The following is a 24,277-nucleotide window of genomic DNA, read 5'->3' on the forward strand; positions in this document are numbered from 1 at the left end:
TACTTAATATCCCATGTCAAAATTTGGCAGATATTTACGTTGAAATTATCTTCTGCTGGAAATGGACATAAAACCATCAATTGATATATATTTTTCCATATTTAGAATCATAAAATTATTTTAAAATTTAAGTAAAGGATAGTACTAAAAACGATAGTAAAAAAATATAGCACAATTGAAGAAAAATTTGAATAATAGATTTGATTTTTTTATGAATCAATCGATACCACGCTTGAAAGAAATCATCAAGGAACAAGTTATTGTTCATTTGAGAGGAAAAGAACATAAAATCTTTTGATTTTTGCGGTGTGACGTAGATGCAAATATCATAAATGTAAAAAGGCTGGGCTTACTAGATGGCAAACCAACAAAAAATGAAGTGCAGATCCAGGATATATTTTGTGCCTTATAAGATCTCCAAATATCGGAAAGATGAAATTACGGCTTTGTATTTGTGTTTTTGACCCCTTTTTTTTCAAACTTCTCTCAGGTTTGACTTATCTATTGGAGCGTTTCTACAATCTAGTAGCCCTAGGCTCATCTACGGTTGATCCTATCTATTTTCGCCGATATTTTACCTCGGTTAATATAGTTCATATTCGTAAAGAGATGTGACTTGAAATGAAAGACTGATGCTCCGATTAAGAGGATTGAACGCAGTGAGTACTTCTGTGGGAATCTTGGTTTTTTTCAGGAAAAAGTCCTAAAATTTGTTAACGCTTAGTTTCGAATTTTCGCGGTTTCACTTATGATTTCTTTTCTAGCTCAGTTCGTTTCTTTGTTAAAAGGAATGCAAACTCCACTATCGAACAGCAAAAGTGTAAAGGTCTCGAAAAACGTGATCGACTTCTAGTTTCGAAAGTGGCGCTTAGTTATCAGATTTACCAGCGGTTTTAAAAATTTAACTTTTAATCCAGTTTTCTCAAGTTGGGTTAATTGTACCAAAAAAAAAGCACCGATCATAAATTGTTCTTGAAATTCAAAGAGCTTTAAGGGCATTTTTTTTTCTGTAAAATTCGAAACTTTTTCTTTCTGTTCCTTACTTTTTTTTCAGCTGTCAGTTGGCTGTGTTTATACGAGCTGAAGCCTAATTTGGATCAGGGGATCTAGGACAACATGCTGAATCAAGCCGATGGGACTTCAGGCCGAATTTTTAACTCAGCAAGCACCTAAAAACGCTAATGTTTCATCTGCAAAGTTTCACTTTTCCAAAATTAGGCAAGTTGGGCGGTGAAAATTTAAGTAAAGGATAGTACTAAAAACGATAGTAAAAAAATATAGCACAATTGAAGAAAAAATTGAACAAAAGATTTGATTTTTTTATGAATCAATCGTTACCACGCTTGAAAGAAATCATCAAGGAACAAGTTATTGTTCATTTGAGAGGAAAAGAACATAAAATCTTTTGATTTTTGCGGTGTGACGTAGATGCAAAAATCATGAATGTAAAAAGGCTGGGCTTACTAGATGGCAAACCAACAAAAAATGACGTGCAGATCCAGGATATATTTTGTGCCTTGTAAGATCTCCAAATATCGGAAAGATGAAATTACGGCTTTGTTTTTGTGTTTTTGACCCCTTTTTTTCAAACTTCTCTCAGGTTTGACTTATCTATTGGAGCATTTGTACAATCTAGTAGCCCTAGGCTCATCTACGGTTGATCCTATCTATTTTCGCCGATTTTTTACCTCGGTTACTATAGTTCATATTCGTAAAGAGATGTGACTTGAAATGAAAGACTGATGCTCCGATTAAGAGGATTGAACGCAGTGAGTACTTCTGTGGTAATCTTGGTTTTTTCAGGAAAAAGTACTAAAATTTGTTAACGCTTAGTTTTGAATTTTCGCAGTTTCATTTATGATTTCTTGTTAAGCTCAGTTCATTTCTTTGTTAAAAGGAATGCAAACTCCACTATCGAAGAGCAAAAGTGTAAAGGTCTCGAAAAACGTGATCGACTTCTAGTTTCGAAAGTGGAGCTTAATTATCAGATTTACCAGCGGTTTTAAAAATTTAACTTTTAATCCAGTTTTCTCAAGTTGGGTTAATTGTACCAAAAAAAGCACCGATCATAAATTGTTCTTGAAATTCAAAGAGCTTTAAGGGCATAATTTTTTTTCTGTAAAATTCGAAACTTTTTCTTTGTTTTCTTACTTTTTTTCAGCTGTCAGTTGGCGGTGTTTATACGAGCTGAAGCCTAATTTGGATCGGGGGATCTAGGACAACTTGCTGAATCAAGCCGATGGGACTTCAGGCCGAATTTTTAACTCAGCAAGCACCTAAAAACGCTAATGTTTCATCTGCAAAGTATCACTTTTCCAAAATTAGGCAAGTTGGGCGGTAATAAGCGTTAGTCATGGAGATACACCACATAGGAAAGCCATCCGCTAGTTATATCAGCCCATCTTTGAAATGCATAAATCATACACTAGAAAAACCCCTCCGACAATGTTTTTTTTTCTTAGCATTCCTAAACATCAATTAGAGTCTAAACTAATAACTATTTTATGTTTCTGCGAATCTTAGATGAACTATTGAAAGCTATGCAGTGTGTGTAGCCTGAATAAGTATAGTTTATTTTTCCGTGACTTGACATTCCAGACTGCGCTATTTTTGTTGAGCGAAGTTCTTTCCATGCGACTGAATACCGCTTTTTTGCGTCCAGAACATTCACGTTTGCAGCCGAATTTCACATTGCAGCCGAAATTAATCAGGCTGTGGTAGACCTGGAGCTAAACGTCGACTGGGAGCTCGTCCTCGCAAAATATCATTGCTATGGCAGCAGATCGAACGCACATTCTGATGATTTTAGCACATTCTGACGATTTTAAGTGAAAGACTATCTTTATGCTAAGTGCCTTCTGTTGTGATGCTAATCACCTAGTCTCGCGTTTTTAAAGATTTAAAAAAAAGGTTTTTAATTGCCATGCCAGTTCTTTTGCAAATAATTCAATTTACGCTATGTGGGTGATTTATCGACTAGCATGAAGTTCGACTAGCATAAAAGTTCTTAAGTTGAAAATCGTATCGACTATCATTGAAAATGAAACAAAAATTCCCTTTTGGTCAAAATTAAACTATTATCTACCAAATAAGTTCTACAGATCAAAGGGATCTTGTTCACAATCCCATTGCTCGAAATTTCAGAAATTAATTGTTGATTGTCACATTTTGAATAGCATTTAACAATAACTTGATATTAACAACTGTATATTTTTAGGAGTGAGTATTATAAATACGAATAATCCAATCACAGTTTTTTTAACAATCAACGTTTAATGCGATGATCATTGTTCGGTTTGATTCCTTACAGGTCGGGGTGTGCCTGATCACTATTTTTGTTTTAGGAGTTTTATTGGCTTGTTGATTCCGTAATTTTTCAATTGCTCAATTTTCTATTTTGTAAAAACGCATGTTTTAGTATGAACGGATTATGATTGTTGTATTGAATTTCTGAGAAATGAAGCTATCAAAAGTAAGCTAGTTTGATACATTTTCATGTTTTTATACATTTATGCTAGTCAAGCGGTCCCGGTATATGTTCTGTTGCTGTTTTCCAAGCGACTAATGGTTTCTGAAATTGTAATCTAAAGCAGCAAGCCGATTTTTACTACTTCCGAATATTTCGCTTCTTGATGCGATGCCTTATGAATTTTCTGTTTATTCTAGACATGATATGTCTTTAAATTTGTTGCTACAAACTCGAAATGTTGCGGGATTCTTTTTCAAAAGGTGTGCTTTTTGCAGTTTAGCTACCCAAACTATCAAATCTACCTCAAATGCAGCCTGGAAACCTAAACTAGAAGAGCACAAATTTTTAACTCATTTGGACGAAAGAGGCAATGTTAATTTTGTCAATATTGGTTCAAAGAAAGCGGTGAAAAGAAGTGCTGTTTCTGAAAGCGAAGTGCTGCTTTCGAATGAGGTTTTCAAATTGGTTAAAGACAATTCGGTGAAGAAAGGTGACTTTGAGAGTACAGTCAAACTTGCTGGGGTTATGGGGGCTAAAATGACGTCGCAACTGATCCCGTTGTGTCATAATATTCAGTTGGATCATGTTGAGGTTCATCTGATTTATGAAGAACCAAATAAACTCAAGTAGGTTTTTCTTTTCTAAAACACTTTTTGGATCTCTTCAACTATTTCCCCCTTTTGCTAAAGATGGAGATTCGTTACTACGTACAAAATTGCATATGTTAAAACATTGAACTATTTCAATAAAGGGGTGGCATTTTGTTACTAGGTACCAAAGGGGGGGGTAGTAAAAGATATCCCAGTTTTTATACAATTTTTGGTTGAATATTTGATGAGTTTTGAACAACTTGAACGCTTTCCATTCGTATGAAAAATTTTGATTCAACTTATTGTTAACATTAAAATTCCAATAGAATAGTATACGATGCTCAGGAAAATGTTTCTTTAGAATTCTTTCTGCCGATTCAAAAATTTTGACACTCATAAATAAAAACATATTTAAAACAAGTTTACTCGGTTGCTTTGCAAATTTTTGCCAAAGTTTTTCAATTTATTTTTCTTTGAAATAAGTAATGAAGTAATAAAAATGGAAGAAACGTTAATTGGGCTGCTTTTTCTTTTAGAATTACAGCAGCTGTTTCATGCGAAGGGAAAACAGGCGTGGAAATGGAAAGTCTAACTGCAGCATCAGTCGCGTCTTTAACTGTGTACGACATGTGCAAATCATATGGACACGAAATCACAATCTTGAATACAAAACTGATATCCAAAATGAAAACTGAACCTAATTTGACGAGCAAAATGGCACAGAGAACTGCTGTTATGTTGAGTAGAATTAAGAATGTGTTTAAAAGTAAATGATGTACATCTAGAATTTTGTTTTTGAAAACTTTGAGCAATTTTAATTTACATGATCATCACCGAATAAAGAATCGGTATTCAAAATGAAAACTGATCAAAATTATCAGCTGCAATTGCAGAGAACTCCTTTCATTTGGAATAGATTTGAGAATGTTTAATCAAAAATGAGTTAGTGAACGTAATTCTGTAAAAGAGCCGCATCGTTGCCTTCACAAATAGCCGTCTCCAATAAAAATTCGGTGATAGATAAACAATAAGTGGCAGATCCAACTAATCTAACTCAGCTGAGCCAAAAAAAGTGGGTGCTCACCGGGATTCGAATCGAAGTGTGTAGGTCTGAGATGGTTTATCGGAACAAATATGATAATTAGATCCCTTAAACTTAGATTTATCCCTGGAGAAAAGTTTTTAGACCTTGAAAGCTTCAAAGATGTGGTTCACATATGATTATTTGTTTTTACACAAGCAATGCTTGTGTTATAGTATGAACTGTCTTTTTTTTCCAACCTAAGTCGCAAATATTGTTGCGAAGCAAATATTGTTGCGATAAAATGTGTTCATTTTGACAAATAAACAGCTATTAAGTACAGCCAATGCTTAAGATTTTAACACATACTATTATTGTTTCGACTTTCGTAACGAAAGTAACGGAATATTTGTGCTCGGGTGGTTTTTTTTTCTTCAGACAAATTTCGACTTTATAACTAGCCATTTTTGACGGGATTTTTTTTTAAATATCATTCAAAGTATTGTTGTCCTGAGCTTAAATGTGGAAAGCTATTTCACCTGTGATCTTTTTTGTGAAGTTTTGTGATCTCAAAAATTGCCGCTGTGGCCAATATGGGACAACTAACGCGCGATATATTTCGCGCTATTAACGCGTAAGCGCAGATGTGATCCGTCATAGAAATCGTTCCAAATTGGTTGAAGGGAGCTGGTTTGCCATAATTGATATAAAACTAGGAGCGAAATGTATCACTTTGTACTTAATATGGCGTTTGGTTGCTGATTTTCACAAATATTCTCGTAATTAAAAAAAATTTCATTCGATTTTCATTACATTGGATTTTTTCATGTTAATACTGCTCCAGTAACTGCACTATAAAATGAGGCATGATAGTTGGTAAATTTATTTTTTAAAATTGACTGGTACTACAAACGCGTCATAAATGGCGTGAGTCACTTAAGAAATTTTTAAGACTCAAAGTTTTACTCATTCAGTTTTTCCCAGTAGCGTTATCGGTCATATTTTTGCTTGTGTATGCGAAGTGCTGCTTCGCCTCTGTTTTTACCTTTGCGAAGCTGGTGTATTAGTACGAACCTTCTTTTTTTCCAGTCTAAGTTGCAAATACTGGTGCCGCTTTTGGGGCACCGCAACAACTTTCTGATACGGGTCTGGCAATTTGTGAAAAACTTCACACAAGGGAAGCTGCGCTTCGCAAGCACTTGCGAGAATACGGTCAAAAAGCAGCGCTATCAAGTGAAATAAGAAAAAGAAGAAATGAGCCTCGACATAGCCACAATCTGGCTACGTGAAGGATTCGAAACTGCGACCTACTGCAATCAAGAGATTTGGAGTCTCACGCACTATTCCCTGTGCATATGCTTTGAAATTCGAATAGCAATGCATTTTAAGCTCATCATATGAACCGAAAGTTAGCTATTTGTTTCAAACAACATCACAATAATAAAGTTTGATTTGAAAGGTTTTCTAACTCAACATATCTTGCAATTTTTTGAAATGCATAATCTATACAACGTGGTTTTATGCTTTGCGATTTGTTAAATGCAAAGTTAGTGTGGTTGCATTCAGTTTAATTTATTCCAAATTTTTACTTGCAGTCTTTTTATTTGGTGCCACCTTTTCTGAATCGCAATGTAATACCATATGTAGCTGCTTTATTCGTGACTAGTGTTTGTCAATTGTTAAGCTTGCGTGGCTAAGGGGATAGTGTGGGAGACTCTTGATTGCAGTAGGTCGCAGTTTTGAATGAATCCTACACGTATCCAGTTTTTGGCTAATTCGAGGCTCATTTCTTCTTTCTCTTATTTCATTTGAAAGAGCTGCTTTTTGACCGTGTTCTCACAAGTGTTTGCGAAGCGCAGCTTCGCATCTATTTGAAATTTTTCACAAATTGCCGGACCGGTATTTCATACTTGCTTTCTCCTGGGACTCAACTATCATACATTTACTGGTTGATCCACTGTTCTGGCCAGTCTGAGGTTTAATGCTGAATTTTAGAGTTCTGAGCTGAGTGATAATTTATCCATTCTTACAGTTTTACAGATTGGCTAGAATCGAGGCTAGTTGATTTAACTCCTTCCTCAGAGGTCCCGAGTTCGATAACCAATGGGATCATTTTTTGCTCTGTAAAAACCTGCCACCTATTGTAATATATCACCAAAAAACTTTATATTTGACAAAAAAAGGCAACCTGCAAGCAATTGCGCTGTTTTGAAGGTTTGAAAATAACTATAAAGTTGCTGAATAAATTATGCCCTTATATGCTCTATGTGTATCTATGATTCTTAAGTATGAAGCGCATTTTATTTAAAGGCGGAGTTCATCAAAATTCTTCTTAAACGTGAAGTGTATTGATCCCCATGAGAGCTTGCTAGATTAGATTTATTTTTTCAGTGCTCGTCGGTTTTAAAGTTTGTTTACTTGCTAACCATGTTCTTCTTCTACGTTGATTTTAACTTCGTCCTCTAAGACTTGGCGCTGAACATATATTCCCGAAAAAAATATGACCCCACTGAAAAGAAGTGAAGATTTTTAAATTAAATCTAAAATAATTAGAATTAAGAGTAAGTGTTTGTGTGATTACAACTGCAAGTTATTGATTTAAGAAATTAGGCAGTTTCCACTAAAAAAGCCCGCACTTTAGAAATCACTATTAACCAAAACACTACTATAGAGTTTGTTATCGGTAACCCACTCCTTAAAAAAACACGAAACGGAGATAGTTGTAAATATGACTAATTTACCAGATGATTCATGTAACTCCACGCATTCACATAAAGGTTTATCTTTAGGAAGCTAAATCGCCAGAGATCATGTCGAAAACCAGAACGCCGAAAAATTAATGGTAATGAAAAACAATAACTTATTGTTGTACAGACAGTCATTAAACAGTCATATATATCAAAAATCATTAATTTGTTTAAGAACCAAAAAAACGGTTTTTGCTTAAATATATCTATATATATATGTAAGAGTAAGTGTTTGTGTGATTAGCTTCCTAAATAGCTTCCTTAGGAACCAAGCAAAAATGGTTTTCTTGGTTCTTAAACAAATTAATGATTTTCGAAAAGCCATCATTTTTTTTCCATTTCACTCGGCAAGAAACCTTAAAGCACTCAATGCTAAGTGTCGCAATAATAGAAGTTCATAAACAACACACAACGAAAACAAAATATGAAATAATTTCTTTGCAGTAAAGTATTCTAAAGACAAGTTGTTAGAAAATTGAAAAGAAAAGGTTTTTGAGAGTTAATTTTTTTCAGATAAAACTAACATCCAAATTGTTCAAATGCGACTAAAAGAAAAAACAACATCACAAATTACTTCCTCTTAAATTTATCAAACATTATCAATTGGAATTTGGTTCCCTCAGGTTAAGAAAATATATAAAAGGGTCACTCGGTTACTTTTTTGTGAACTTTTACCATTTTCAACTAAAAACTCGACGTTTTTTTTCAGTTTTTTAAATGGTTGCCTTCAACGTTTATTCGCCTCAAATAGTTCCGGCTCATACAAATTACCTAAACTTACTTCATATAACGTCCTTTTCAGGGCCAAAAGTTTCTGATGGGAAAACTGTTTCACTGGGTAAACTTAAAAACTTTAGGTTATAATTGTGTTAATTCAAAGTGTTTATTACGCTTGCGATTAGCCAGCGTTATCAAATCGGAACCAAGACTTTTTCTAGTTAACAACTAGTTTAACAAAATTAGTTGAATCACTTGACAAATATTCTTCACCTGAAATGCTCAATTCATGAAAATTCAAATTTAACTACTGGTTGGGTACTGGGTACTACAGGGTAGCTTCAGGGGAGACATGAAACTTCTAAACGTTTTTTTAAGTAATAATTTTTTTGGCTCAATTTGTCTCTGCTCAAAAATTGTCGGCCTTGTTTCCGCTTCATAAGTTTTGTTCAGTGGCTAATTTGAAATTCAAATGTTTGCTTTGCATGTTTTTCTTGAATTCCTGTGTAAGAAAAACAGATATTATGAAAGCGTATGGATTTTTATTTTAATTTTTAGGCGCTTTGGAAAATTTAATGTTTCTTTTTTTTTACAAAAATTATGTTTTTTTTTCTCAAGGACCTTTCTACCGATGTTCAAAAAGGGGTGCAAATAAAATATGTGCCTACATTTTTGTTTGCCTGCATACTTACGTGGTCTCTTTTTGCTTTCCTTTTTGTCTACAGCCTTTCGAAAAGACCTGTGGGGGAAATTTTGATCAATATTTTTTTTTATTGTTTTCCAAAAAACTACTCCACCAAATCTAATTTTTTGGTTTCCGTAAGTCAAACAGATTTGATAAGCTCCCCGATACCAGCAATTATGTTGTGGGTTCAGTGGAGATAACGGGTAGTTGGAAGCTCTTCTGCATTAGCGGGGTCAATCAACTTTTTTACACAAACATCGTTCTCGGAGTTTTTGGGCGTTTTTTTTCTGGGAGTTTTAGAAATTAACCACAAAAAAACCTCTCATATCTGAGATTTTTGGCTCAATCGACAAAACGAGCTAGGGGAAGTTCCCTTGCTTACACGATTACGCCGGAATTTGTCGACACAAAAAAATATGGCACACGGAAAAATCAAAACGTTGATTTTTTTTTAACCTTTTTCTGAAACTTTTTGCCTTTTCTCGAGAATCACTCTCAAAAATATGAGTTTTTTGGGTTCAATCGAAAACTCAACTTGCAAGAATGTCTTCTGCGTAAACAGATTATCTCAAATTTTGTTGCACAAAAAGCTATGCTTCTCAGAAATGTCAATTCTTGTTTTTGTTGACTGTTTTTTGGGTTTTTCTCGATTGATATCCTGCCAAATCTGTTGTTATAGGCTTAATCGAGCCAACAGGTTGTTGGAAGCTTACCCATATATATTTTTTCACGCCATTTTTTTTTAAATATGGTTTTTGAACAATAGAAAATTTTGAAAATAGGACAGTTTTTTGGAAGATTTTTTACTGGACTCGAAAGTTACCGAGCCAATTCTCAGGATAGCGTTCAATCGAGAATCCCGAATTTGGGAATCTTTTCTACTTTAATGGCAACAAACTGTGTTTAGCAGAAAAGAGGTACCGACTTCAGACAGTGAAAATTTGATATTTGACAGTTTTTTACAATATTTTTTTTTTGAATTTTTTCAATATAAACCTGAGATCTGAGATGAAAATTTTAATCGAAACCTATGGCAGCGTAAGTTTGTCCTGCAGACGCTACTCCTTGATTTCTGTATGAAAAAGGCGTTCGGAAAATTTCGTAACTTTAGTAGGTTTCCCTCCTCTCAATTATTTTAGTTGAGAAACAACTTAGGTTTTGTGCAAAGTCCAATTTTTGTAATTATGCAATTCCTCCCGCATCAGTGTAACAAAGTCAAAAAATATCAAATACTTAACTCGAATTTAGCTGAGCCTTAGGTGCCCTTCATTGAGACATACGAAAAATTTGGTCCACCTAATTTTGTAATCATTTTACCTTTTTTCCGACTCATGCTTTCTTATGATTGTGTTGTATCGCAAGTAGTGCGAAGCTCCGCTTCGTCTCTGTGTGACTAGTTTTGTCTGATAAGTTACCCTTCTGGCAAATTCTATTTTTGCCAATAATTTAACGCTGCCGTTTATGTTTGTCAATTATTTGTCCCAAAATCAAATATTTTTGAGACCAACTTGATTTTTTCACCACTTTGCGTAGCTTTGGTTTCATTTTATGGCAACAGAGAACTGCTGTTATGTTGAGTAGAATTAAGAATGTGTTTAAAAGTAAATGATGTACATCTAGAATTTTGTTTTTGAAAACTTTGAGCAATTTTAATTTACATGATCATCACCGAATAAAGAATCGGTATTCAAAATGAAAACTGATCAAAATTATCAGCTGCAATTGCAGAGAACTCCTTTCATTTGGAATAGATTTGAGAATGTTTAATCAAAAATGAGTTAGTGAACGTAATTCTGTAAAAGAGCCGCATCGTTGCCTTCACAAATAGCCGTCTCCAATAAAAATTCGGTGATAGATAAACAATAAGTGGCAGATCCAACTAATCTAACTCAGCTGAGCCAAAAAAAAGTGGGTGCTCACCGGGATTCGAATCGAAGTGTGTAGGTCTTAGATGGTTTATCGGAACAAATATGATAATTAGATCCCTTAAACTTAGATTTATCCCTGGAGAAAAGTTTTTAGACCTTGAAAGCTTCAAAGATGTGGTTCACATATGATTATTTGTTTTTACACAAGCAATGCTTGTGTTATAGTATGAACTGTCTTTTTTTTCCAACCTAAGTCGCAAATATTGTTGCGAAGCAAATATTGTTGCGATAAAATGTGTTCATTTTGACAAATAAACAGCTATTAAGTACAGCCAATGCTTAAGATTTTAACACATACTATTATTGTTTCGACTTTCGTAACGAAAGTAACGGAATATTTGTGCTCGGGTGGTTTTTTTTTCTTCAGACAAATTTCGACTTTATAACTAGCCATTTTTGACGGGATTTTTTTTTAAATATCATTCAAAGTATTGTTGTCCTGAGCTTAAATGTGGAAAGCTATTTCACCTGTGATCTTTTTTTGTGAAGTTTTGTGATCTCAAAAATTGCCGCTGTGGCCAATATGGGACAACTAACGCGCGATATATTTCGCGCTATTAACGCGTAAGCGCAGATGTGATCCGTCATAGAAATCGTTCCAAATTGGTTGAAGGGAGCTGGTTTGCCATAATTGATATAAAACTAGGAGCGAAATGTATCACTTTGTACTTAATATGGCGTTTGGTTGCTGATTTTCACAAATATTCTCGTAATTAAAAAAAATTTCATTCGATTTTCATTACATTGGATTTTTTCATGTTAATACTGCTCCAGTAACTGCACTATAAAATGAGGCATGATAGTTGGTAAATTTATTTTTTAAAATTGACTGGTACTACAAACGCGTCATAAATGGCGTGAGTCACTTAAGAAATTTTTAAGACTCAAAGTTTTACTCATTCAGTTTTTCCCAGTAGCGTTATCGGTCATATTTTTGCTTGTGTATGCGAAGTGCTGCTTCGCCTCTGTTTTTACCTTTGCGAAGCTGGTGTATTAGTACGAACCTTCTTTTTTTCCAGTCTAAGTTGCAAATACTGGTGCCGCTTTTGGGGCACCGCAACAACTTTCTGATACGGGTCTGGCAATTTGTGAAAAACTTCACACAAGGGAAGCTGCGCTTCGCAAGCACTTGCGAGAATACGGTCAAAAAGCAGCGCTATCAAGTGAAATAAGAAAAAGAAGAAATGAGCCTCGACATAGCCACAATCTGGCTACGTGAAGGATTCGAAACTGCGACCTACTGCAATCAAGAGATTTGGAGTCTCACGCACTATTCCCTGTGCATATGCTTTGAAATTCGAATAGCAATGCATTTTAAGCTCATCATATGAACCGAAAGTTAGCTATTTGTTTCAAACAACATCACAATAATAAAGTTTGATTTGAAAGGTTTTCTAACTCAACATATCTTGCAATTTTTTGAAATGCATAATCTATACAACGTGGTTTTATGCTTTGCGATTTGTTAAATGCAAAGTTAGTGTGGTTGCATTCAGTTTAATTTATTCCAAATTATTACTTGCAGTCTTTTTATTTGGTGCCACCTTTTCTGAATCGCAATGTAATACCATATGTAGCTGCTTTATTCGTGACTAGTGTTTGTCAATTGTTAAGCTTGCGTGGCTAAGGGGATAGTGTGGGAGACTCTTGATTGCAGTAGGTCGCAGTTTTGAATGAATCCTACACGTATCCAGTTTTTGGCTAATTCGAGGCTCATTTCTTCTTTCTCTTATTTCATTTGAAAGAGCTGCTTTTTGACCGTGTTCTCACAAGTGTTTGCGAAGCGCAGCTTCGCATCTATTTGAAATTTTTCACAAATTGCCGGACCGGTATTTCATACTTGCTTTCTCCTGGGACTCAACTATCATACATTTACTGGTTGATCCACTGTTCTGGCCAGTCTGAGGTTTAATGCTGAATTTTAGAGTTCTGAGCTGAGTGATAATTTATCCATTCTTACAGTTTTACAGATTGGCTAGAATCGAGGCTAGTTGATTTAACTCCTTCCTCAGAGGTCCCGAGTTCGATAACCAATGGGATCATTTTTTGCTCTGTAAAAACCTGCCACCTATTGTAATATATCACCAAAAAACTTTATATTTGACAAAAAAAGGCAACCTGCAAGCAATTGCGCTGTTTTGAAGGTTTGAAAATAACTATAAAGTTGCTGAATAAATTATGCCCTTATATGCTCTATGTGTATCTATGATTCTTAAGTATGAAGCGCATTTTATTTAAAGGCGGAGTTCATCAAAATTCTTCTTAAACGTGAAGTGTATTGATCCCCATGAGAGCTTGCTAGATTAGATTTATTTTTTCAGTGCTCGTCGGTTTTAAAGTTTGTTTACTTGCTAACCATGTTCTTCTTCTACGTTGATTTTAACTTCGTCCTCTAAGACTTGGCGCTGAACATATATTCCCGAAAAAAATATGACCCCACTGAAAAGAAGTGAAGATTTTTAAATTAAATCTAAAATAATTAGAATTAAGAGTAAGTGTTTGTGTGATTACAACTGCAAGTTATTGATTTAAGAAATTAGGCAGTTTCCACTAAAAAAGCCCGCACTTTAGAAATCACTATTAACCAAAACACTACTATAGATTTTGTTATCGGTAACCCACTCCTTAAAAAAACACGAAACGGAGATAGTTGTAAATATGACTAATTTACCAGATGATTCATGTAACTCCACGCATTCACATAAAGGTTTATCTTTAGGAAGCTAAATCGCCAGAGATCATGTCGAAAACCAGAACGCCGAAAAATTAATGGTAATGAAAAACAATAACTTATTGTTGTACAGACAGTCATTAAACAGTCATATATATCAAAAATCATTAATTTGTTTAAGAACCAAAAAAACGGTTTTTGCTTAAATATATCTATATATATATATATATGTAAGAGTAAGTGTTTGTGTGATTAGCTTCCTAAATAGCTTCCTTAGGAACCAAGCAAAAATGGTTTTCTTGGTTCTTAAACAAATTAATGATTTTCGAAAAGCCATCATTTTTTTTCCATTTCACTCGGCAAGAAACCTTAAAGCACTCAATGCTAAGTGTCGCAATAATAGAAGTTCATAAACAACACACAACGAAAACAAAATATGAAATAATTTCTTTGCAGTAAAGTATTCTAAAGACAAGTTGTTAGAAAATTGAAAAGAAAAGGTTTTTGAGAGTTAATTTTTTTCAGATAAAACTAACATCCAAATTGTTCAAATGCGACTAAAAGAAAAAACAACATCACAAATTACTTCCTCTTAAATTTATCAAACATTATCAATTGGAATTTGGTTCCCTCAGGTTAAGAAAATATATAAAAGGGTCACTCGGTTACTTTTTTGTGAACTTTTACCATTTTCAACTAAAAACTCGACGTTTTTTTTCAGTTTTTTAAATGGTTGCCTTCAACGTTTATTCGCCTCAAATAGTTCCGGCTCATACAAATTACCTAAACTTACTTCATATAACGTCCTTTTCAGGGCCAAAAGTTTCTGATGGGAAAACTGTTTCACTGGGTAAACTTAAAAACTTTAGGTTATAATTGTGTTAATTCAAAGTGTTTATTACGCTTGCGATTAGCCAGCGTTATCAAATCGGAACCAAGACTTTTTCTAGTTAACAACTAGTTTAACAAAATTAGTTGAATCACTTGACAAATATTCCTCACCTGAAATGCTCAATTCATGAAAATTCAAATTTAACTACTGGTTGGGTACTGGGTACTACAGGGTAGCTTCAGGGGAGACATGAAACTTCTAAACGTTTTTTTAAGTAATAATTTTTTTGGCTCAATTTGTCTCTGCTCAAAAATTGTCGGCCTTGTTTCCGCTTCATAAGTTTTGTTCAGTGGCTAATTTGAAATTCAAATGTTTGCTTTGCATGTTTTTCTTGAATTCCTGTGTAAGAAAAACAGATATTATGAAAGCGTATGGATTTTTATTTTAATTTTTAGGCGCTTTGGAAAATTTAATGTTTCTTTTTTTTTACAAAAATTATGTTTTTTTTTCTCAAGGACCTTTCTACCGATGTTCAAAAAGGGGTGCAAATAAAATATGTGCCTACATTTTTGTTTGCCTGCATACTTACGTGGTCTCTTTTTGCTTTCCTTTTTGTCTACAGCCTTTCGAAAAGACCTGTGGGGGAAATTTTGATCAATATTTTTTTTATTGTTTTCCAAAAAACTACTCCACCAAATCTAATTTTTTGGTTTCCGTAAGTCAAACAGATTTGATAAGCTCCCCGATACCAGCAATTATGTTGTGGGTTCAGTGGAGATAACGGGTAGTTGGAAGCTCTTCTGCATTAGCGGGGTCAATCAACTTTTTTACACAAACATCGTTCTCGGAGTTTTTGGGCGTTTTTTTTCTGGGAGTTTTAGAAATTAACCACAAAAAAACCTCTCATATCTGAGATTTTTGGCTCAATCGACAAAACGAGCTAGGGGAAGTTCCCTTGCTTACACGATTACGCCGGAATTTGTCGACACAAAAAAATATGGCACACGGAAAAATCAAAACGTTGATTTTTTTTTAACCTTTTTCTGAAACTTTTTGCCTTTTCTCGAGAATCACTCTCAAAAATATGAGTTTTTTGGGTTCAATCGAAAACTCAACTTGCAAGAATGTCTTCTGCGTAAACAGATTATCTCAAATTTTGTTGCACAAAAAGCTATGCTTCTCAGAAATGTCAATTCTTGTTTTTGTTGACTGTTTTTTGGGTTTTTCTCGATTGATATCCTGCCAAATCTGTTGTTATAGGCTTAATCGAGCCAACAGGTTGTTGGAAGCTTACCCATATATATTTTTTCACGCCATTTTTTTTTAAATATGGTTTTTGAACAATAGAAAATTTTGAAAATAGGACAGTTTTTTGGAAGATTTTTTACTGGACTCGAAAGTTACCGAGCCAATTCTCAGGATAGCGTTCAATCGAGAATCCCGAATTTGGGAATCTTTTCTACTTTAATGGCAACAAACTGTGTTTAGCAGAAAAGAGGTACCGACTTCAGACAGTGAAAATTTGATATTTGACAGTTTTTTACAATATTTTTTTTTTGAATTTTTTCAATATAAACCTGAGATCTGAGATGAAAATTTTAATCGAAACCTATGGCAGCGTAAGTTTGTCCTGCAGACGCTACTCCTTGATTTCTGTATGAAAAAGGCGTTCGGAAAATTTCGTAACTTTAGTAGGTTTCCCTCCTCTCAATTATTTTAGTTGAGAAACAACTTAGGTTTTGTGCAAAGTCCAATTTTTGTAATTATGCAATTCCTCCCGCATCAGTGTAACAAAGTCAAAAAATATCAAATACTTAACTCGAATTTAGCTGAGCCTTAGGTGCCCTTCATTGAGACATACGAAAAATTTGGTCCACCTAATTTTGTAATCATTTTACCTTTTTTCCGACTCATGCTTTCTTATGATTGTGTTGTATCGCAAGTAGTGCGAAGCTCCGCTTCGTCTCTGTGTGACTAGTTTTGTCTGATAAGTTACCCTTCTGGCAAATTCTATTTTTGCCAATAATTTAACGCTGCCGTTTATGTTTGTCAATTATTTGTCCCAAAATCAAATATTTTTGAGACCAACTTGATTTTTTCACCACTTTGCGTAGCTTTGGTTTCATTTTATGTTAAATAGGAGCTTGTCAGGATTTGTTTTCAATGAATCTCCATTTTTAAAAGTTCTGTTTTACCTCTGTAAGAAATTGAAATCAAAATTTTGATATGTAAAAGAACAATAACAAACTCAGCAGAATCTTTTATATATTTAAACGCAGGCTTCACTAGCAGCCCAATATCGAATTAGGGGTTGCGAATTTTCAAAAATTTCAAATAACCAAAATAATTTTGTAAAACTTGAAGTTCCCAACCCTGTAGTTGGGTACTGTCAGAGTACTATCAAGGATTGCGAGTCTTGCCTCCAAATATGACTGCTCAAATCCTTGTAATTTTCGAGATATGACGTTTTTTGAGATTTTTCAAAAATTTTCAGAAAATTTACATTATTTTTTCCCCGCAAAATCTGAAAATCCCAACCGTGCTGTTGGGTCCTGTCAGAGTACTCTCAAAGATTGCGAATCTTGCCTCAAAATTTGAAAGCTCAATTCTTTGTAGTTTTCGAGATATGAAGTTTTTTGTGATTTTTTCAAAAATTTTCAGAAAATTTAAATTATTATAATTTTTTAAAAATCTGAAATTCCCAACCCTGTTGTTAGGTCCTGTCAGAGTACTCTCAAAGATTGCGAATCTTGCCTCCAAGTATGACTGCTCAATTCTTTGTAGTTTTCGAGATATGATGTTTTTTGTGATTTTCTCAAAAATTTTCAGAAAATTTTAATTAACTTTCTCAAAATTTGAACATACCAACCTTGTAGTTGGGTGCTGTCAGAGTACTCTAAAGATTTACAAATTTTGCCTCCAATTATGACTGTTCAAATCCTTGTAGTTTTCGAGATATGACGTTTTTTGTGATTTTTTCAAAAAAGTTATCAGAAAACTTATATTAATTTTTTTTGGCGATATCTCAAATTCCCAAACATATAGCTGGGTCCTGTCAGAAAACTCTCAAAGATTGCAAATCTTGCGTCTAAGTTTGACTGTTCAATTTTTTGTAGTTTTTGAGATATGACGTTTTATCTTATCTACAAAGAAATTCGAAAAATTTGAAACTACCAACTCGATGGAGATACAACCTTTTTGTCAGCGTACACCGTGGCGTCTCAAATTTTGCCTCCGAATATGAATGCTCAAATTCTTTTAGTTTCCGAGATAAGACGTTTTTTTTCAATTTTTTTCGGGGATTTCAGGTTTAAAAAATTCACAAAATTTTGAATTTCTAACCCTATAGTAGGGTGCTCTCAGTGGTTGAATATCTGGCCTGCAAGTTTCTGCAGATGACCATTGAGTTTTCGAAGCACCGGAGGTAAGTTAAACGCTATTAACTGTGTATTCAAAAAATTTTACGTAGAAGCAATTTTGACGTCAAAACTTGAAAAAGAAAACGCTGTAACAGTTGCTAATACTTGGAAAAAAGAAAGGTTTTGTTTTTTTTCAGAAGAGAAATATTTTTAATTGGATAAATCTTGCGGTAAACACTATTTAAAACTTTAAACTGACATCTTAGATTATTAAATAAAGTTTGCTTGAGGCGTTTATTTGTCTCAAACGGTCTCACCCCTATGTAAAATGGCTCAAACAATTTATAAAGCGTGCTTTGCTGACTAGATTTAGGTTATTTTTTCGGCTTCAAGGATGACGAAGTTAAAAATTTATACGTGAATGCTATTTCGATCTTGAACACCAAAGGTTTTTTGTGAAAGTGATGACCTCATTTGTAAAACAGGCCAATATAAAAAAAATTTGCTTCTTTCAATTTTCTATTTTCAATTTGCCTCTAATTTTCTATCTTTTAAATAATAAACTAATCCTGACAAAATAATGAAAGAGATAATTTTGATATGTAAAAGAACAATAACAAACTCAGCAGAATCTTTTATATATTTAAACGCAGGCTTCACTAGCAGCCCAATATCGAATTAGGGGTTGCGAATTTTCAAAAATTTCAAATAACCAAAATAATTTTGTAAAACTTGAAGTTCCCAACCCTGTAGTTGGGTACTGTCAGAGTACTATCAAGGATTGCGAGTCTTGCCTCCAAATATGACTGCTCAAATCCTTGTAATTTTCGAGATATGACGTTTTTTGAGATTTTTCAAAAATTTTCAGAAAATTTACATTATTTTTTTCCCCGCAAAATCTGAAAATCCCAACCGTGCTGTTGGGTCCTGTCAGAGTACTCTCAAAGATTGCGAATCTTGCCTCAAAATATGAAAGCTCAATTCTTTGTAGTTTTCGAGATATGAAGTTTTTTGTGATTTTTTCAAAAATTTTCAGAAAATTTAAATTATTATAATTTTTTAAAAATCTGAAATTCCCAACCCTGTTGTTAGGTCCTGTCAGAGTACTCTCAAAGATTGCGAATCTTGCCTCCAAGTATGACTGCTCAATTCTTTGTAGTTTTCGAGATATGATGTTTTTTGTGATTTTCTCAAAAATTTTCAGAAAATTTTAATTAACTTTCTCAAAATTTGAACATACCAACCTTGTAGTTGGGTGCTGTCAGAGTACTCTAAAGATTTACAAATTTTGCCTCCAATTATGACTGTTCAAATCCTTGTAGTTTTCGAGATATGACGTTTTTTGTGATTTTTTCAAAAAAGTTATCAGAAAACTTATATTAATTTTTTTTGGCAAAATCTCAAATTCCCAAACATATAGCTGGGTCCTGTCAGAAAACTCTCAAAGATTGCAAATCTTGCGTCTAAGTTTGACTGTTCAATTTTTTGTAGTTTTTGAGATATGACGTTTTATCTTATCTACAAAGAAATTCGAAAAATTTGAAACTACCAACTCGATGGAGATACAACCTTTTTGTCAGCGTACACCGTGGCGTCTCAAATTTTGCCTCCGAATATGAATGCTCAAATTCTTTTAGTTTCCGAGATAAGACGTTTTTTTTCAATTTTTTTCGGGGATTTTAGGTTTAAAAAATTCACAAAATTTTGAATTTCTAACCCTTTAGTAGGGTGCTCTCAGTGGTTGAATATCTGGCCTGCAAGTTTCTGCAGATGACCATTGAATTTTCGAAGCACCGGAGGTAAGTTAAACGCTATTAACTGTGTATTCAAAAAATTTTACGTAGAAGCAATTTTGACGTCAAAACTTGAAAAAGAAAACGCTGTAACAGTTGCTAATACTTGGAAAAAAGAAAGGTTTTGTTTTTTTTCAGAAGAGAAATATTTTTAATTGGATAAATCTTGCGGTAAACACTATTTAAAACTTTAAACTGACATCTTAGATAATTAAATAAAGTTTGCTTGAGGCGTTTATTTGTCTCAAACGGTCTCACCCCTATGTAAAATGGCTCAAACAATTTATAAAGCGTGCTTTGCTGACTAGATTTAGGTTATTTTTTCGGCTTCAAGGATGACGAAGTTAAAAATTTATACGTGAATGCTATTTCGATCTTGAACACCAAAGGTTTTTTGTGAAAGTGATGACCTCATTTGTAAAACAGGCCAATATAAAAAAAAATTTGCTTCATTCAATTTTCTATTTTCAATTTGCCTCTAATTTTCTATCTTTTAAATAATAAACTAATCCTGACAAAATAATGAAAGAGATAATAATTTTTTTTTCATGCAGCAGTCGTCTCGAACGAAGTTAAAATTGAGGATAATTATGCCTTGAAGTTGTCTGTAAAATGTCAGCCATTGGAAATAAAGAAATTTTTACAAAGTCGAAAAAATTTGGACAGAAACTTGTCGGGATCAAAAAAATCGGTATCATCAAAATTCTTTGCCACTGAAAATTCTTTGTCACGCACTTCATACACATACAAATGAAATCTTGTTTTCGGCATTCAAAAGATGCCATTTAAGGTTACTAATCTTAAACATACAAAACTAGATAAAGTAGCCAACACTAGTTATGCCAAAAATCTACCCTATGAAGTTTGAGATAAAACTCTCACGGAACAAAGCGGTGGCGCGAATTTTTCCTGCAAATGCTGCTAACCTTGATGATCATATGAAAAAAGCTAGGTCGTTGGAAAAACTCCAAAACTTCAGTAGTTTTGACTCTTTTCATTTATTTTAGTTGAGAAACAACTAAGGTTTTGTGCAAAGTCTAATTTTTGTAATTACGCATTTCCTCCCTCATCCATGTAACAAATTCAAACAAATAAAAAATAATTACCTCCAGGTTTAGCTGCGCCCTAGGTGTCCTCGATTGAGACATACGAAAGTTTTGGTTTATTTAGTTTTGGAATCATTTTTCCGACTCATGCTTTCTTATGATTGTGTTGTATCGCAAGTAGTGCGAAGCTCCGCTTCCCCTCTGTGTGACTAGTTTTGTCTGATTAGTTACGGTTCTGTAAATTCTATTCTTTATAATAAATTAACGCTGCCATTTATATTTGTCAATTATTTGTCCCAAAATCAAATGTTTATGAGACCAACATGATTTTTCACCACTTTTCGCAGCTTTGGTTTCATTTTATGTCAAATAGGAGCTTGTCAGGATTTGTTTTCAATGAAATTTCATTGGTGCAAAGTTCCGTTTTGCCTGTGTAAGAAATTGAAATCAAAACTTTGATATGAAAGAGAACAAAAACAAACTCAGCAGAATAACTGTGAATTCAAAAAATTTCAGTAGAATTAATTTTAACTTCAAAACTTGAAAAGAAAACGCTGTAACAAATGCTAATACTTGAAAAAAAGAAAGGTTTTATTTTTTAGAAGAGAAACATTTTTAATTGGATAACTCTTGCGATAAACACTACTTAAAACTTTAAATTGACATCTTAGATTCTTAAATAAAATTTGCCTGAAGCGTTTATTCGTCTCAAACGGTCTCAACCCTATGTAAAATGGCTCAAACAATTTTTATAGCGTGCTTTACTGACTAGATTTAGGTTATTTTTTCAGCTTCAAGGATGACGAAGTTAAAAATCTATACGTGATTGGTATTTTGATTTTGAACACCAAAGGTTTTTTGTGAAAGTGATGACCTCATTTGTAAAACAGGCCAATATAAAAAAAATTTGCTTCTTTCAATTTTCTATTTTCAATTTGCCTCTAATTTTCTATCTTTTAAATAATAAACTAATCCTGACAAACTAATGAAAGAGATAATATTTTTTTTCATGCAGCAGTCGTCTCGAACGAAGTTAAAATTGAGGATAATTATGCCTTGAAGTTGTCTGTAAAATGTCAGCCATCGGAAATAAAGAAATTTTTACAAAGTCGAAAAAATTTGGACAGAAACTTGTCGGGATCAAAAAAATCGGTATCATCAAAATTCTTTGCCACTGAAAATTCTTTGTCACGCACTTCATACACATACAAATGAAATCTTGTTTTCGGCATTCAAAAGATGCCATTTAAGGTTACTAATCTTAAACATACAAAACTAGATAAAGTAGCCAACACTAGTTATGCCAAAAATCTACCCTATGAAGTTTGAGATAAAATTCTCACGGAACAAAGCGGTGGCGCGAATTTTTCCTGCAAATGCTGCTAACCTTGATGATCGTATGAAAAAAGCTAGGTCGTTGGAAAAACTCCAAAACTTCAGTAGTTTTGACTCTTTTCATTAATTTTAGTTGAGAAACAACTAAGGTTTTGTGCAAAGTCTAATTTTTGTAATTACGCATTTCCTCCCTCATCAGTGTAACAAATTCAAACAAATAAAAAATAATTACCTCCAGGTTTAGCTGCGCCCTAGGTGTCCTCGATTGAGACATACGAAAGTTTTGGTTCATCTAGTTTTGGAATCATTTTTCCGACTCATGCTTTCTTATGATTGTGTTGTATCGCAAGTAGTGCGAAGCTCCGCTTCCCCTCTGTGTGACTACTTTTGTCTTATTAGTTACGGTTCTGTAAATTCTATTCTTTATAATAATTTAACGCTGCCATTTATATTTGTCAATTATTTGTCCCAAAGTCAAATGTTTATGAAACCAACATGATTTTTCACCACTTTTCGTAGCTTTGGTTTCATTTTATGTCAAATAGGAGCTTGTCAGGATTTGTTTTCAATGAAACTTCATTGGTGTAAAGTTCCGTTTTGCCTGTGTAAGAAATTGGAATCAAAATTTTGATATGAAAGAGAACAATAACAAACTCAGCAGAACAACTGTGAACTCAAAAAATTTTAGTAGAATTAATTTTAACTTCAAAACTTCAAAAGAAAACGCTGTAACAAATGCTAATACTTGAAAAAAAGAAAGGTTTTATTTTTTAGAAGAGAAACATTTTTAATTGGATAACTCTTGCGGTAAACACTACTTAAAACTTTAAACTGACATCTTAGATTCTTGAATAAAATTTGCCTGAAGCGTTTATTCGTCTCAAACGGTCTAAACCCTATGTAAAATGGCTCAAACAATTTTTATAGCGTGCTTTACTGACTAGATTTAGGTTATTTTTTCAGCTTCAAGGATGACGAAGTAAAAAATCTATACGTGATTGGTATTTTGATTTTGAACACCAAAGGTTTTTGTGAAAGTGATGACCTCATCTGTAAAACAGGCCAGTTTAAAAAAAATTGCTTCTTTCAATTTTCTATTTTCAATTTGCCTCTAATTTTCTATTTTCTAAATAATAAACTAATCCGGACAAAATAATGAAAGAGATAATATTTTGTTCATGCAGCAGTTGTCTCGAACGAAGTTAAAATTGAGGATCATTATGCCTTGAAGTTGTCTGTAAAATGTCAGCCATCGGAAATAAAGAAATTTTTACAAAGTCGAAAAAATTTGGACAGAAACTTGTCGGGATCAAAAAAATCGGTATCATCAAAATTCTTTGCCACTGAAAATTCTTTGTCACGCACTTCATACACATACAAATGAAATCTTGTTTTCGGCATTCAAAAGATGCCATTTAAGGTTACTAATCTTAAACATACAAAACTAGATAAAGTAGCCAACACTAGTTATGCCAAAAATCTACCCTATGAAGTTTGAGATAAAACTCTCACGGAACAAAGCGGTGGCGCGAATTTTTCCTGCAAATGCTGCTAACCTTGATGATCGTATGAAAAAAGCTAGGTCGTTGGAAAAACTCCAAAACTTCAGTAGTTTTGACTCTTTTCATTAATTTTAGTTGAGAAACAACTAAGGTTTTGTGCAAAGTCTAATTTTTGTAATTACGCATTTCCTCCCTCATCAGTGTAACAAATTCAAACAAATAAAAAATAATTACCTCCAGGTTTAGCTGCGCCCTAGGTGTCCTCGATTGAGACATACGAAAGTTTTGGTTCATCTAGTTTTGGAATCATTTTTCCGACTCATGCTTTCTTATGATTGTGTTGTATCGCAAGTAGTGCGAAGCTCCGCTTCCCCTCTGTGTGACTAGTTTTGTCTGATTAGTTACGGTTCTGTAAATTCTAGTCTTTATAATAAATTAACGCTGCCATTTATATTTGTCAATTATTTGTCCCAAAATCAAATGTTTATGAGACCAACATGATTTTTCACCAATTTTCGCAGCTTTGGTTTCATTTTATGTCAAATAGGAGCTTGTCAGGATTTGTTTTCAATGAAATTTCAT

At 33.6% G+C, this 24,277-nt stretch overlaps 2 protein-coding genes across 2 annotated transcripts in view; both read right to left on the reverse strand.

Moving 5' to 3' along the window:
• Positions 1–24,277, reverse strand: part of LOC134855194 (dnaJ homolog subfamily C member 10-like) — a 434,156-nt gene that overhangs the window by 335,956 nt on the left and 73,923 nt on the right. The gene's annotated exons all lie outside the window — the stretch shown is intronic.
• The window catches only part of LOC134855193 (dnaJ homolog subfamily B member 9-like), a 427,207-nt gene that overhangs the window by 329,000 nt on the left and 73,930 nt on the right, over positions 1–24,277 (reverse strand). The window lies entirely within an intron of this gene.

The sequence above is a fragment of the Symsagittifera roscoffensis genome, chromosome 10 (assembly GCF_963678635.1).
Source record: "Symsagittifera roscoffensis chromosome 10, txSymRosc1.1, whole genome shotgun sequence".
Lineage (NCBI taxonomy): Eukaryota > Metazoa > Xenacoelomorpha > Acoela > Convolutidae > Symsagittifera > Symsagittifera roscoffensis.